We start from the raw sequence: 17222 nt of genomic DNA, 5'->3' as shown, positions 1-17222 counted from the left end.
AACACAGTGCCCTGGGAGTGGGAAAACACACGTATCAAGATTCGTTGAATGAATGAAGCTAAACCTATATCAGATCGCTTGCCATCTTGGGGAGGGGGAAAGGGGAGGAAGAAAAAAATTTGGAACTCAAAATCTTATAAAAGTGAATGTTGAAAACTAAAAATAAACAAGTATTTTTAAAAGGAAATAAATGAATGAAGCCAAAGCCCTAAACATCCCCATTCCCACTGACTGATGGACACAGGGAGCTAGCCTGGGAACCTTAGTATTTGAGGCATGTCACAAAGCCAAGTGACTCTGATTTCTCAGTCGCACTGCAGTAAAGCAGACACTAATAAAAAAGGAAACCCAAGTAGCATCTGAGCTCTCTGTGGCAGTTTATATATATATATATATATATTAATTCACTTAATCTGCAACAGACCTTTTAGGCAGGTAGCAGAACTACTGTTTGTTGATACTTACTAGCTGTGTGTTCCTGGGCAAATCACTTGACCCCAATTGCCTAAAAAAAAAAAAAGAGTTTACAGAACTACTGTTTGTTCCCATTTTATAGGTGAAGGAAAAGGAGCAGGAGGATGAAATGTATTGCCCAAGAACACACCTAGTATGTGGTGGAACCAGTAATTGAACCCACATCCTCTGACTCCGAGTCTGGGTCACCCATACACGAGAGGCAATAAGGCAGCTTAATGAATAGTGCTCTAGGGCTGGAGTCAGTTCAAATCCAGCCTCATTCACATCCTAGCTGAGTGACCCTGGGAAAGCTACTTACCCTTTTTCTGCCTCTGTTTTCTCATGTGTAAAATAAGGATAATAGGGGCACCTAGGTGGTGCAGTGGATAGAGCGCCAGCCTTGAAGTCAGGAGGACTTGAGTTCAAATGCGGTTTCAGACACACACCACACAACATGTACTAGCTGTGTGACACTGAGCAAGTCACTTAACCCCAATTGCCTAGCAAAAACAAAAGCAAACACTAAAAAAAAACCAAGGATAATAATAGCACCTACCTCCCAGCCTTGTGACAAGATGAGATAATATTTGTAAAGTACTTTACAAACCTTAAAGTGCTATGTAATGGGTGCAATAAGGTTGTTTACACTGGTGGCCTGGATGTAGGTATAGGCTCTCTAGACAGCATGAGATTTTCTTCCTAAACACATGGCCACCTAAAAGAATTGAATCCCATTTCCTTGGCATCTTCCCCCTCCCCTCTCACTTCCCCCCTTGATCATTGCTAAGTAAAGGAGGGAGTCTGCCAAATTGGAAGAGGCCTCAAAGGGCATCTAGTAGGTCTGCCAAGCGCTTTCTATGTTATCTCATCTGACCCTCACAAACAAACTTCTGAAGTAGGTGCAATATTGTCCCCATTTTACAGAGCAGCAAACTGAAGTTGAAAGGAATTAAGTGACTTGTACAGGGTCATATAGCTAAGGAAGAGTTGGAGGTGGGATTTGAACTCAGGTTTTCCTGACTCCTAGTCTAGCATTCTATATTCTGCACCTCCTAGCTCCATATAGAATGTATAGGAATCCCCTCTTTGATGTCTCCAACAAGTGGTTATCCAATGTGTTACTGAAAACCCATAGCAAGGGGGAACCTACCACCTTTGGAAGCAGTCCATTCTACTAATTGTCAGGAAATATTTCCTTATATTAAGTAAAAATCTGCCTCTCTACAACTTCCACCCATCACTCAGAGTTCTGCCTTCTTGGACCAACCAGGTCTTAATTTCTCATTCGATTTCTCAGTCTTTCAAATACTTGAAGACAATCATTATCTCGCCCCTTAATTTTATCCAGGTTGAACATCCCCAGTTCCTTCCATCGATCCTTATAAGGCCTGTTCTTGAGGCCCTCACCATCCTGACTGCCTTTGTTTAGGCATTCTCTAACTTGTCAGTATCTTCCCCAAACTGGAGCTCCCAGAAGCAAATGCAAAGTCCAGATGACATATGCCCCAACAAGGCCAGAGAACAGTGCAAGACTATCACTTCCCTTCCCTCCTTCTGGAACATTCTTAATATAGCCTATTTACATATAAAATACAGTATTCATTTTTTTTTTGCCATCACATCATGCTTAACCTATGTTGATCATCATAAAAAAGGGGAAATGGGGCAGCAAGGTGGCGCAGTGGATAGCGCTCTGAAATCAGGAGGACCTGAGTTCAAATCTGGTCTCAGACACACAACACATACTGGCTGTGTGACCTTAGACAGGTCACTTAACCCCAATTGCCTAGCAAAAACAAAAACAAACAAACAAAAAACATAAAAAAGGGGAAAGGACCTATTTGTACAAAAATATTGATGGCAGTTCTTTGTGGTGGCAAAGAATTAGAAATTGAGGGGATGCTTATCAGTTGGGGAATGGCTGAACAAGTTGTGATATATGAATATAATGGAATACTATGGTGCTACAAGAAATGATGAGCAGGCAGATTTCAGAAAAACCTGGAAAGATTTATATGAACTGATACAAAGTGAAGTGAGCAGAACTGGGAGAACTTTGTGGGATGATTAATTATTGACTATTAACTTAGCTCTTCTCAACAATACAATGATTCAAGACAGTTCCAAAAGATTCATGATGGAAAATGCTGTCTACGTCCAGAGAAACAACTGATGGATTCTGAATGCAAATCAAAGCATGCTATATTCACTTTCTTTATTTTTTTCATGTTTTTCCTTCTGTTCTCTTCTTAAACAACATGATGAATATGGAAATATGTTTTATATGAGTGCACATATATAACCTATAACAAATTGCTTATTGTCTTAGGGAGGGAGAAAGGGAGGGAAACATTTTGGAACTCAAAATTGTATGTAAAAAATGAATGTTAAAAATTATCTTTACATGTAATTGGAAAACTGAAATACTATTGAAAACTTACATTGATCTTTTGCATATATGTATATGTATTGTTTATTTTTAGCATTCTTTTTTTTTTAATTTTGAGTTCCAAATTATCTTTCTCCCTCCAGTCCCTCTCCCACCTACTGACAAGGCAAGCAATATATTATGCATGTGAAATCATGCGAAATATTTCCATATTAGCCATGTTGCAAAAAAGAAAAGCAAGAAAAATAAAGACAATGAGAAAACTATATTTCAGTTTGCACTCAGAGTTCATCAATTCTTTCTCTGGAGGTGGATAGCATTTTTTCATCATGAGTCCTTTGAAATTTTTCTGGATTATTGTATTGATCAGAGTAGCTAAGTCTTTCACAGTTGATCGTCGTTACAATATTCTCCTGGTTCTGCTCACTTCACTTTGAATCGGTTTACGTAGGTCTTCCCATGGTTTGCTGAAATTATCCCTCTCATCCTTTCTTATAACACAATAGTACTCCATCACAATTAGCTGCTACAACTTGTTCAACCATTTTCCAAATTATGGGCATTCCCTCAATTTCCAATTCTTTGCTACCACAAAAAGTTGCTATAAATATTTTTGTACATGTAGATACCTTTCTTTTTTCTTTGATCTCTTTGGGGTAGAAATCTAGTAGTGTTATTGCTGGATCAAAGGGCATATACAATTTTATAGCCCTTTGGGCATAGTTCCAAATTGTTCTCCAGAATAATCAGACCAGTTCACAACTCTACCAAAAGTTCATTAATGTACCTATTTTCCCTCATCCCTTCTAGCTTCTGTCATTTCTGATAGGTCATACCACAGAGTTTTAATTGGCTTTTCTCTAATCAATAATTATTTGGAACATTTTTTTTTCACATGAGTGTAGATTGCTTTGATTTATTCTTCTGAAAACTGCCTGTTCATATCCCTTGAAAATTTATCCATTAGGGAGTGGCTGTTATATTTATAAATTTGACTCAGTTCCTTATATATTTTAAAAAAGAGGTCTTTATCAGAGAAAATTGCTATAAATTTTTTTGATATTACTTTATTGTCTATGGTACCTTTTATCAAAATGTATTTTCTCTGATTATCTCTTTTAATTAGGTCTATTTTTGCTTTTGTTTTGTCTGAGATCATGATATATCATGATTGCTACCCCTGCCTTTTTTATTTCAGCTGAAGCATGATTTTGCTCCTTCTCCTTATTTTAACTTGTGTATGTGTCTTTGATTCAAATGTGTCTCTTGTAAACAATATATTGTTGGATTCTGGTTTCTAACCCATTCTTCTATCCACTTCCATTTTATGGATAACCTCATCCCATTCATATTTATAATTATGATTACTAACTGTATATTTTCCTTGATCACATTTTCTTCTGTTTATCCTTCTCTCGCTCTTTTTATCCCATCCCTCCTCAAAAGTCTATCTTGCTTCTGACTACTGGCTGCCTTAATCTTCCCTCCCTTTTATCATTCCTCCTCTCCTTTCTTTTTATTCCCTTCCCCTCCTATTTCCCTGTTGGATACAATAGATTTTTATATCCAACTGGGTTTGTAGTATATACATATGTATAAATTATTTTGCTTCCCTCTTTGAACCAGTTCCAATGAGAGTGAGCTCCAAGCATTGCCTGTTACCCTCCATTTCTCCTTCCACTGTAAAAGTTCTTCCCTGTGTTCCTCTTTTATGTGAGATAATTTTTCCATTCTACCTCTCCCTTCCTCCTTCTCCCAGTCCATCCCTCTTTCTTACCCCTTCATTTGTTCTTAGATCATCCCCAAATAATTGACTTACACCTGTGCCATCTGTCTATGTAGACTGCTTCTAACTGCCCTAATAATGGTAAAGTTCTTAGGAATTACATGTATCATCTTCCCATATAGGAATGTAAGCAGTTGAATTTTATTGAATTTCTTATGATTTCTCTTTCATGTTTACCCCTTTATGCTTCTTTTGAGTCTTATATTTGAATGTCAAATTTTCTATTCAGCATTGCTTTCCTCATTAGGAATGCTTGAAAGTCTTCTATTTCATTAAACATCTATTTTTCCCTCTGAAGGATTATACTTAATTTTGCTGGTTAGGTTATTCTTGGTTGTAAGCCTTCTGCTCCTTTAACATGGAAGCTACTAAATTTTGTGTGATCCTGATTGTGGTTTTACAGTATTTGAATTGTTTCTTTCTGGTTGCTTGCAATATTTTCTCCTTGACATGGGAGCTTCGGAATTTGGCTATAATATTCCTGGGAGTTTTCATTTTGGGATCTCTATCAGGAGGTAATTGGGGAATTCTTTCAATTTCTATTTTACCCTCTGGATCTAAGATATCAGTGCAGCTTTTATAATTTCTCGAAATGTGATATCTAGGCTTTTTTTTATTATGGTTTTTAGGTAGTCAGTCCAATAATTCTTAAATTATCTCACCTCAAACTATTTTCCAGGAGAGTTGTTTTTCACATTTTCTTCTATTTTGTTATTCTTTTGATCTTGTTTCATTGTTTCTTGATATCTCATGGAGTCAGCTTCCAGTTGCCCAATCTTAATTTTTAAGGAATTCTTTCCTTTTCCATTTGGCCTATGCTTCTTTTTAAGGAGTTTTTTTCTTTAGTGAAATTTTTTTGGGGGGCTGGGCAATGGGGTTAAGTGACTTGCCCAGGGTCACACAGCTAGTGTCAAGTGTGTGAGGCCAAATTTGAACTCAGGTCCTCCTGACTCCAGGGCTAGTGCTCTATCCACTGTGCCACCTACCCGCCCCCTTCGTGAATTTTTGTGTCTCTCTCTTTTTTTTACCATTAGGCCAATTCTCTTTTTTAAGGTGTTATTTTTTTTCAGTATATTTTTGTGCCTCTTCTACCAAGCTGTTAATTCTCTTTTCATAATTTTCTTGCATGACTCTCTTCTCTTTTCCCAATTTTTCCTCTACCACTCTTCTCTCTTTCTTTAACTCTTCCAAGAATTCTTGTTGGGTTTTGTGTCCAATTAACATTTTCTTTGAGGCTTGGTTGTAGCTATTTTCACATTGTTGTCTTCTTCTGAGTTTGTGTCTTGGTCTTCCCTGCCACTGCAGGAGCTTTTTAATTGTCAAGTTTGTTTGTTTGTTTGTTTGTTTGTTTGTTTGTTTGTTTGTTTGTTTCTTTCTTTCTTTCTTTCTTTCTTTCTTTCTTTCTTTCTTGTAGTTTGCTTGTTTTTCCCACCTATTTCTTGACTTTAAACTTTATGTTAAAATTGGGCTTTCCTCTACAGCTGCAAGCACTAGAACTGTTCTTGGCCCTGGAACTGTGACCAGGTCCCCTGCTGTCCTCCAGTCACAAGTATTGGTATTCCTCTCTGCCTTGGAACTGCCACCAGTTGCAGCCAGTTGCAACCTATTGCAACCCTTCTCTGTTGTGGCTGACCACAAGCACTCCTCTCTACTCTGGAACTATGATTCAGATCTACATATGGGCAATAGAATTGCTAATCAACATCTGCTACACCCAGAGCCAGCAAAGGGTCCTCTGTAATCTCTTTCTGACCAGTTGTCTGACCCTCTTATCATGTCTGGGCTGGGAGCTCCCAAAGCTGCTACTGCTGCTGTCACAGCTTACCCCAAAGCCCGAGCTGGTGCTGCCACCGTTGTGCTCTAGGCTGGACCCTAACCTGGTGTCACAGTCTGTTGACTTTCTAAGTTGTCTTAGACTGGAAAGATGTCTCACCTTGACCTTTTGTTGTCTCTGCCAGTCCAAAATTCGATTTGAGGCATTATTTTAAAGTTGTGTGGAAAAGAATATTGGGAGAAGTTGGCTGAGTTTTTGCTCGGCCCTGCCCCACTTACATTGATCTTGAGGTCTACTAAAACAACCAAATCTTTTTTCAAAACAACTGCAAGCTAGGCATGCTTCCCCTATCATACTTGTAAAATTAATTTTTTGAACCTAGTCCTTATTCTGGCCTATTAGATCCTGACTCTGTTATACAATATATTAACTATTCCTTTGAATTTCCATTCCTTTGCAAATTTCATAACTATATCATTTTTGTCTGTCTCTAATAATCATAAAATCTCTAACAGTATAGGACCAAGGACAGAGTTCTGGCTCTGTCCACCAGAACTATCCATCCACATTAACATCAAGTCAATAACACGCTATGTGTCTCTATGTTGATGTTAAACATTTCTCAAGCATTTGGATCAATGTTAGCATTACTATTAGCATCATTTCCTTACAAATGTTGACTCATCCAGATACAGCAACCTTCTCTCTTCCTATATCAAATCAAAGGGTTGGCCTAGATGATATCTAAAGTGACATCTGGAATTCTATGTTCTAAAGTTCTTTATAGCTCTGACAGGCTATTTTGAAAGTTACTTCCAATTCTGATATTTTTTAATTTAAAAAAATTAAGGATGTCTTTTGTTTTTATGTAACACTCATTTCCAAATATATCCTCTACTCCTCTATCCAGTAAGCCATTCCTTACTCCCCCCCCACTATATCAGTTGTTTCTAATAGCATATGCAATATTCCATATCATCCCACCAACTTCTGTACTTCAAGGAGAGGGTGAATTTTCTCAGTTCTTCCCTGGAATTATTTGGTCATAATTACACAGATTACACAGAATTTAATTTTGTTTAATTGCTTCTTCTGTTTACATTGCTATATTGATTGTGTCTATCATTTTCCTGATTCTGCTTATTGTATACTGTATCAGATCATATTCTTCCCATGTACTTTTGAATTTTTTCAGAATCATCATTTCTTATGGCACAGTAAATATTCAATTACTGTGGTAAAAGTACCACAATTTATTTAGTCACTTTTCAATTTGGTAGCTACTTGGTTTCCAGTTCTTTGTTGTCATAAAAAGTCTATCTCTGATAATATAGGTCTCTATGATTCATAAATTCAATGTTTTGTTTATTCACGTCGAGGGTTCTTCAAATTGGTTATGTTCATGAACGCACTACAATTTCTTCAAATATTCACATGAGGGCAGTGTTGTCCACCAGCAGTGTCCTGTTGAGATTACTGTTGTTCCCTAAGAGGTGAAGGGATCTCTGCCCAAAGTGTATCAGCTCTCAGACTGGCCTTGAGGTTCCTGTGACTTCATGTAAATGAGTTCCTGTCTTTAAACCAGTTTTGAATCTACCTAACTATACTATGGTCTGGCCCAAATTCCTCCACCTTGTCCAAAAGCATAACATGAAATTTCCTTCCTTCCTTCCTTCCTTCCTTCCTTCCTTCCTTCCTTCCTTCCTTCCTTCCTTCCTTCCTTCCTTCTCTCTTCTCCTTCCTTCCCCTCCTTCTGTTCACACAGAGAATCTGCCCAAAGGAATATAAATTTTGATCACTGAAACCTGGCAAGATATCTTGGGGCTTACAGGCTCAATTTCTTTTTTATGGACCATGCCTTAAAACTCAAATCACTCTAGCTCTCATTGATTGGCCAACAATAGGTCCCAGCCCAAGCCATGCATGGTAATTATGTGGCTTCTGATGTCTCAGAGTGGGTGGAAATAGCAGTTGTTTCTGTTTGGGGCAGAAAACCTAAGGCTCTTCACCTCGCAGATTGATTTTGTTTTTGACTAGGTAAAAGAGGCCTTTCTATGCCTCACTTTTTTTTTTTACCTAGTTTTAATCACTGAATGGGGCATTCCCACCAATATAGCTTTTTTTTAATCTTTTTTTTCTTTAGTTCTTTTGAGCTAATCACTTTTGATACTATCCCAAAGGACCATGCCATACTTTTGGTCTTCATTCTCCATTACATTCCCTTACTTCTATTTTTTTTTCTTTTCTTTTTGCAATCTAACGTGGTTAACAGAATTGTTTCTGTCTTCATAATTTCATTCTTGAGAGCTTTCTATCCTTTCTGGGGAAAACTTCTCTGTAGAATTTGGGCTAATGGACCCTACTTCTCCATTTCCAGTGGGCCTTTAAATTTGCTTTCCCCAAACTTAGGATATCAGAATGTACCTGGCTTTCCTCTCCTCTATCGCAAACACCAAATATCAAGACGGAATTTCCTTCCAAACTTCACATAAGTTCTACAGCAATTACCTATTTGTCCTTCTTAGTGTGAATCAGCTCTGGAATAGTAGGACAGGACCTGTCATAGCTTTTTCTGCTTTTTAAAGAATGAAATTTTCTGTAAGGAAGAAAAATTTGCCAGAGAGAGAGACAGAGACAGACAGACAGACAGACAGACACAGACACAGAGAAGGACAGAGAGAGAGACAGAGATAGAGACAAAGAGACAGACAGAGAGACAAAAGACAGAGAGAGAGAGACACAGACACAGAGAGAGAGATAGAGACAGAGAAAGAGAGAGACAGAGACAGACACAGACAGAGAGAGGGAGAGGGAGACAGAGAGCACTCCAGCAGATGTGTGAATAAATGAAGTCCATCATTGAGCAATTATGCCCAAAGGGCCATAAAAATGTGCATACCCTTTGACCCAGCAATAGCACTTTTAGGGCTGTATCCCAAAGAGATCATAAAAATGGGAAAAGGACCCACATGTACAGGAATATTTATAGCAACTCTTTATGTGGTGGCAAAGAATTGGAAATTGAGGTGATGCCTGTCAATTGGGGAATGGCTGAACAAGTTGTGGTATATGAATGTAATGGAATACTATTGTGCTATAAGAAATGATGAGCGGGCAGACTTCAGAAAAACCTGGAAAGACTTGTATGGACTGATGCTGAGTGAAGTGAGCAGAACCAGGAGAATGTCATATACAGTAACAGCCACATTGTGTGATGACTAATGTTGATAGATTTAGCTCTTCTCCTCAATGCAAGGATCTAAGACATCTCCAAAAGTCTCATGATGGAAAATGCCATCTACATCCAAAGAAAGAACTATGGAGTTTGAATGCACATTGAAGCATACTATTTGCCATTTTTTTCTTCTGTTTTGTTTTGTTTCCTCTTTCTTGTGGTTCCTCCTATTGGTTCTAATTTTTCCCTACAACATCACTAATGTGAAAATATGTTTAATAGGAATGTATATGTAGAGCCTATATCAGATTGCGCACCATCTTAGGGAGGGAGGCGGAGAAAAATTTTAAACTCAAAAGCTTATGGAAGTGATTGTTGATAAATCAAAATAAATTAATAAAAAATGAAGTCCACCATCATGAATATAACACAAGATTTTTGTGAGGATCAAATGAAACCTTGTTTTTCTTCCTGAGAGGCAAAGTGCTGTAGTATTAAGAGGAATTGGATTCAAAAAGACTTATGTTCAAATTCTTCCTCTGGCACTATTGTAACTGTGGGAACATAGGTGAGTCATTTAACCTTAGTTTCCTTACTTGTAGAATGAGGATGAGAGCCATTGTACCACCCTCACAGCATTGTTGGGAGGACCAAAGGAAATAATGTATGTAAAGTTGTTTGTACAGTTAAAGGTGCTATTGAAATGTCTGTTATTATTATCATTATTATTACTATATACCTTTATGCCAGGCTTATGATCTGTTTCATGAAACCCCATCTATTTCCTCTTTCCATACAGGTGATCTATAATACATTCCAGTGACAGTCTCTCTACTACAGTTGTTACCCAAAGGCACTCCTCCATGCTTTTCCCTTCTACTTCTTTCATTCTGTCACCATCCCACCTTCCTCATATCTGGTGCTGCTCCTGTGCCCGCCCCCACCTCATCTGTTGTGCTTCTTTTGATATACCCTTATGGAGCCATCGCCCAGTTGAGTATCTCATTCCAATAAATTTCGATGATGTCTACAAGATCAAATTTGTCTCTTTGCATTAGCATCTCTAATTTATCATGGTTGTTACCCACACTTGGTGTAATTGTAATTGTGTACTGAGCATCACTGATGAGGGAACTAAGGCTGAAAAAGTCTAGTGCTTATGGTCCTAAAACTACTGAAAGTCAAAGGCAGGGTGTCTGCTAGCTCCTTTCTTGGATTCTTGTCTTCTGTGAATTTCTGGCTGTTGTAAGGCTTATATTACCATGGCTCCATTTACTTCATTTATCTGGACTCCGAAGACACTTCCCTATACAGCCAAATATGAATGCTAGAGGCAATGGTAGCTTTCTATAGCAAGTGCAGCCACAATGCTATATCCCTTACGCTTTTCTCTAGCCTACATTGTGAGCTCAGAGGTAACATGGTGTAGTTTAAAAAGTCCTGAACTTGAAATAGAAGACCTAGGTTTGAGTGCTGGCTCTGTTACTTGGCTGTCTAACCTTGGACAAGTTCCTGAACATCTCTGGGCCTCAGTTTCTTCATCTACAGAGTGAAGGGGTTTCAATAGATGATATCTAAGGTCTTTCCCAGTTCTCTAAAATCTATAGATTGTTGTTAAATATGTTTCACCAAGCATTTCTATTTATTTTAGCATTAAAATGTCTATGCATCCAAGTACAATAAAGCTCTCCCTTGCCCAATTATATAAAATCAGGGATGGGGGAGGGGTTCACTTAGATCAGGTCTTCTTAAACTTTTTCCACTCCTGACCCTTTCATCACTGAGTCCTAGATAATATCTCAGGTACCCTTCATTTCTGGCATTCTGAGCTCCCCTTCTTTCATCCCACCCCTTTCATCCCTTCCCATTCTGACATTGTCTGTTCTAGAGTCACTTCTAGTCTGACATTCTATGGTTGATGTTCTAAGTCCCTTCTAGCTTTTATATTTGGGGCCGTTGCCAGGCTTCTTGGCTTATGGCTTGCCACTGGACTATGATGACTCTGGAGGAGAGAGTGAGGCTGATGACTCTGCACAGCCCTGCCTCACTTAAACCCAATTCACTTGAAAGTCAAGACATCACTCTCCTGATGTCCTTGGTCCTCTTCAAGAACAAAGGATAAACAACAAAGAAGCCGTTATATTCTATGTTCCAGGTCCCCTCCAGATCGCTTATTCTGTATTGCAAGACCCTGTCATCTCTGATATTCTCTGTCACCATGATTTAGAAGCTGTTCATATCCTCACGAGTTATTTTAAATTAAGAGTCCAATTTGTTGACTTCCTTCACAAACACCTTCTAGTTTCTTCAGATCTCCTCAGGGGGGCAGTGTTATCCTCCAGGTTTTAAAGAACACAGTCATAGGAGGTACCAGGGCCTCTCCACCCAAGGTGTGTCATTTACAAAGCTGGAACCAGGTCCTTGTCTGGACTTTGGGGTGACGGAGCAAACTCCCCTTCCCATTTTAGTTTAGTTCTTTCCTTGTGCCCCTTCTACCTTCTCTACTCTAGACAGAAAGGAAGATAGCACTCACAGTTCCTTCCCAAGACTCCCCAGACTTCAAGGTTTCCATAAATAGATACATAGATGCTTCAAGACTTAGCACACAGTAGGTGCTTAATTCATGTTTGTTTGAGTTGCATTTAAATAGCACTTTTATATAGCCCTTTAAGTTGTACAAAGTGCTTGACAAACATCTAATATGAATTTGTTCCTCATAACAAGAGTTAGAGCTAGATTCTAATGGTATTATTTTACCCATTTTACAGATGAGGAATTGAAGTTTTCACCTGTTCGTGGTCACACAGAAAATAAGAGGCAGATCTAGAATTTGAACCAGGTCTAGTGGTTCTTTCCACACCAGTTCAGTCTACATAGACTATTTCTATTTTTTTCACTACTATTTAAAACAACAATTTTAATTATAAAATTAATCCTCATATCAAAAAATAAAACAAGGAATGAGAAAATTGCCATTTGTTTTTACTCTCTACTTCTCTTTGGTCTTTTTCCTTCCTTTTCACCAATCACTTCTTTGGGAATGGAGGAAGGCGATGTTGGCAGGTTGGTGTGACTTGCGTTGTGAACAGCACAACCTATCTCTCACTCAATTCAATTCAATTCATCAACTAGAATATAGAGATGGATACCCCAGGTTGAGCCTGAATAAAGAAAGAGATAATGGTGGTGGAGGACAGAGAATGATTTAACCAACCTCGTTACCTAGTTACCAAGAATAATTATTTCATTTAGGAAGCTATATCCTTTGTACCTACTTCCTCTCTCATTCATTCACCAGCTCCTTGAAATTTGGCTTTTGACCCTATCACTCAAATAAAACTGCTCTCTTCAAGGTAATCTAGTCTCTTGTATTTAATAACTAAAATAACTTATCCCAACCATCATCCTTCCTGACCTCACTGTAACCCTGGATACAGTTAATCATCCCTTCCTCTTGGGTACTCTCTCCTCCCTTGGCTTTCCTAATGCTGCTCTCCTTTGGTTCTGTTTCTTTGGTGTATCATTACCCATGCTTCACCCCCTAATATAGGTGTTCCCCAAGACTATCAGGAAACCTGTTTTCTTCTCTCGCTACACTCAGTTATCTTATTAACTCTTATGTGTTCAATTATCATCTCTTTGAAGGTGACTCCCAGATCTCTATGTCCAGCCTAATTCTTCTCTTGAGCTCTAGGTCCACATTGTCAATGGTTGGTTATATACAAATGTATGTATCTCAAACTTAACATGCCTGAAACAGAATTAATATCCCCCCCCTCAATCTACCACCCTTTCTAAGCTAAGGGAACCTATGAGGAGATTAGGGTTCTCCCATTTTCTGCACCAAGGATTAGTTTTCCCTAAAAGGCAACAAAGCTGCTTCCTGGTCACCTAAGGATATAAAAGTTCCACTCACCACTCTACCACTGTCCTATCTCTGAAGCCATGTGGTTCCCCCTCTGGGAAATCCTTCCCTACTCTGCAATGCTTTGCCAGAAGATTTTACTTTATGTTCTGGACTGTTTTAATAGTATTGTGAAAAATGATTTTTCTTAGTAATTATCTTGGAGACTCAGAGCTTCCCTCCATCCCCCCCTTTTTTCCCCCCAAAGTTCAGTTTCTTCTTCAGAAGGACATTAAGCTCTAATCTAATGGGTCTATTCCTGCTTGTTATGTTGCCCAGAAAGGTCTGGAAAATGTTGGGTGATATGGGGATATGATATGATGGGGATATGGAAATTGATGTCTCTTTGACCAAGATTGGGTGACCTGAGTCACATACCTCAAGACCTTCATTTTAATATAGCCCACCTCCCAGTGAGTTGACCTATTGGGGTTGATTGGCACCCCGTGGGGATACTTATTCTTCAAAGGGTACATAAACTATGTACTCCAGCCCCCAAATTGAGCCAGTTCTGGACCGGCTCCCTCAGTGGAGGTCTAGTTCTGGACTCCTGCTCCCATGCAATGCATGCATGTTGCCAGCTTGAGAAAAGTTAAAAGCATGAACACAACCTAGTTTCGATTTGCCTTTTCTTAGGACAAACTCAGCGAGGTTGACAGCAGTGATGTCTTAACTTTTGTATAAAGAGTCTCAAAATCATAATGTTTTAGCTTGCTCTATCTGGCTTCATTTCTTTCTTTGGCTATCAATAGCAATGGCAAATGATACCTATAAGGTATGGTTAGCTGCTTATTAATTCTTTAAAAGAAATTAACTTTTTTCTTAAGAAAGCCAGCAGTGGCTACTTTATAATGCTTCAACTTGTCTTTCATTTTTGAGCAGATTTGTAACTTGTCTCTCTTTTGAAGAGGTTCAGTAGTCTTGCATTGGAAGATAGCCTAGATTCTTTTGATCTTGTATGGGAAGAATTATTTATTTCCGGAAATCCTGCAAAACTAGTTTGTGACTATGTGTTTGTTTATTAGGTTTTACTTGCAGTTATTTTAGGCAATCTCGTTCAGAAAAAAATCGTTGAAAGAGCAGTTAATAAAATCAACATACCCTTCTTTGTTGACTGATATGAATTCAACTCTTCTTTTCCTCCACTCTTCATTAGAATTAACAAAGTACTCAAAGTGTAGAAGCAGCAGGAAAGAGATCAAGTATCTGATTTCTTCAAACTATATCATTGGGTTTTGCATAATTGGCATTTCCTTATTCCTTTTAAACATTTATTAACTCTTCTTCTCCTTCCTTCACTCCTCTCCCACATCCTCACTGAATTCTAATTAAATATCTAACATGCAATGATTTTCCTAGTAACGGTCCATATCCCTAACGCTGGCATGAAGGCTAGGCAGATGACTCCCAAGAATGTAATTAAAACAGGAGCCATATATCTTTAATTAGGTATTTGATGATAGTTGTTTGAGCTTTTTTATATTATTTAATATAATTTTCCCAATTATATGTAAAGACAATTTTTAACATTCATTTTTACAAAATTTTGAGTTCCAAATTTTTTTCCCTTCCTCCCTCCCCTCCCTTCTTCCTAAAACGGTAAGCAATTTGAAATAGGTTATAGATATGCAATCATGCAAAACATATTTCCATATTAGTTATGTTGTGAAAGAAGAAACAGAACAAAAGAAAAAAACATGAAAAAATAAAGTAAAAATGATATGCTTCAATCTGCATTCAGAGTCTATCAGTTCTTTCTTTGGATTTGGATAGCATTTTCCATCATGAGTCTTTTGCAATTGTCTTGAATCATTGTATTGCTGAGGAAAGCTATGTCATTCATAGTTGATCATCACACAATATTACTGTTACTGTATACAATGTTCTCCTGGTGCTGCTCATTCACCTTGCATCAGTTCATATAAGTCTTTCCAGGTTTTTCTGAAAACTGCCTGTCTAGTTTATAATTGTTCATGGAATATAAAACCAAAAATTTTACTTGGAAAAATAAACATAAAAGCAATGTAGAATGTAAGTACTTCGAGGTCAGGCAATATCTTGTTTTTGTCCTTGTATCCCCAGAATCTAACAGCACTTTTTTAGGTGTTCGATACATGTTAGAGTTGAATTGAATTGTTGATGGTGGCTCTAGGAGTAAACAACCTCCTCTACCTCTCAGAGCATTTCCCTCTATTAATCCCCTAGAAGGTCTTTAAGAGCCATTACAATACCAAAAGGGAGGCTGAAGTAATAGAACAGTAGTGATGGTGGTGGTGGTGGTGGTGGTGGTGATGGTTGAATGAGGAAGTGATTGATGCGTTCAAGGTAATACTCCTGATGCGGAAGGAGTATTTGTTAGTGTGGTGATGTGATGTGGAGTTTGGGATATCATGAGAATCCACAGAGCCACTAGTAAAAGGTAAAGAGATATTTTACCTCCTTTGGTACGGGTGAATAAACAGGTTGAGTAACGGGTCTGAAATTATGAAATTCATCAACAGAGCTGGCAGATGATCCCTGACCATAGTCCTCTTTCCATGAAATCATGCTATCTCAGACTTCTGTTAATATTAAACTACATAGCCAATAAATGGAAATTTATTTCGGTGGTTTTTACTGATTAGGTAGTATGTTTACTTCTAGGCAATTGTTGAACAGAAAAGATGCTTTTAGTATTTAAAAAACACTGAGTAGGCTTGTGGCACAGTATGAAGAGCCCTGGACCAAGAATCAAGAAGAGATGAATTCAAATCCAGCCTCAGAAACTTACCAGCTCTGTGATCCTGGGTTAGTCACTTAACCACTCTTGGCCTCAATTTTCTCATCTGTAAAATGGGGATAATAATAGCACCTACATCCCAGGAAAGTAGTAAGGATAAAATGATTTGTTGTTTGTAAAGTGCTTTGTAAAGTACTACATAAATGCTAGCTATTGTTATTTAAAATATGAAAATTAATGTTTCTTTCCAACCTCTTGTTCAACATTGACCTTTCTCACTCTGCTTTCTAGATAGACCTGTTGATGCACATTAACATAATGAATAATGTAATCTGAGGATAAAGTTTATTAATTTATCTAATAGTAGACTATCCTGTTTCAAAAGCCAAGAAGAATTTTGTTTTTAGCTTTGTAATTGTGAATTTTTAAAAGAAACCAGATACCATATCTGGATTGTGAAATGCTTTTATGCTCCAGCCATTGTTTCATAATCTTTTGTTTATTCAGCAGGTATTTGTTCAGTATTTGAAATATGCATACCCAGCATTATCTGAGTATGAAGACATATGAAATATGGTCCTTATCTTTCTAGGTTAGGAGATATTTTTCTCGAAACTCTGGGAGGTAGGCAATGCTATCTACATTTCTCAGGTGAGGAATATGATGTTCAAAGAAGTCAGGTGGGGGAGCCAGGAATCAGACCCTGGTTTGCTGACTCCAAGTCTAACTTTCTTTGTATTATATCACAACAGTGTGTGATAAATGCCTTATGACTTAAGTAGTACAAACAAAATGCTGTAGGAGTTCAGAAAAAGGAGAGATCACTTCTAGCTAGGGATGAAAGGGTGGGGCAGGGATTGGGAAAAAAAAAGCATCTTCTAGGAAGTGGCAGTGAGCTGTGCCTAAATGGGTGCTGATGGGGTGGCGTGTGTTGTATTGTGGGAGAGGTTATTCCAGGCAGGGGAAACAGCATCAATGAAGGCCCAGACAGGGGCAGGAAAAAGTGGAGGATTTTTGAG

Source organism: Phascolarctos cinereus, unplaced genomic scaffold (assembly GCF_003287225.1).
Source record: "Phascolarctos cinereus isolate Bilbo 61053 unplaced genomic scaffold, phaCin_HiC Scaffold_4;HRSCAF=312, whole genome shotgun sequence".
NCBI classification, from domain to species: domain Eukaryota; kingdom Metazoa; phylum Chordata; class Mammalia; order Diprotodontia; family Phascolarctidae; genus Phascolarctos; species Phascolarctos cinereus.
This window is presented reverse-complemented; position numbering follows the sequence as displayed.